Below are 293 nucleotides of genomic sequence, written 5' to 3'. Positions count from 1 at the left end.
AATGGTGGGGGGGATTGATGATGGGGGGGGGAAATAGTGGAATGGGGGGCGTGCGTTATGAGTGTACACATTGTTGATGAAAATCATGATTAAAATGTTTGTAAAAAAATATAGTAAAAATTAGTGGGGAAAATAATGGATAACGGGCCCCCCCCCTAAACACAGTCTAAACACGAGTGGGGACAATTGAGGCCCCCAAGTGTGGATCCTTTTTCCCTGGCAAAAAGCAAAAACAACGCCCCTCGACCATTTTTTCATTTTTGCTTCTTAAATGGAATTTTTTTTAGAAAACC

The sequence above is a fragment of the Penaeus monodon genome, chromosome 24 (genome assembly GCF_015228065.2).
Source record: "Penaeus monodon isolate SGIC_2016 chromosome 24, NSTDA_Pmon_1, whole genome shotgun sequence".
In the NCBI taxonomy this organism is placed as follows: Eukaryota; Metazoa; Arthropoda; class Malacostraca; order Decapoda; family Penaeidae; genus Penaeus; species Penaeus monodon.
This window is presented reverse-complemented; position numbering follows the sequence as displayed.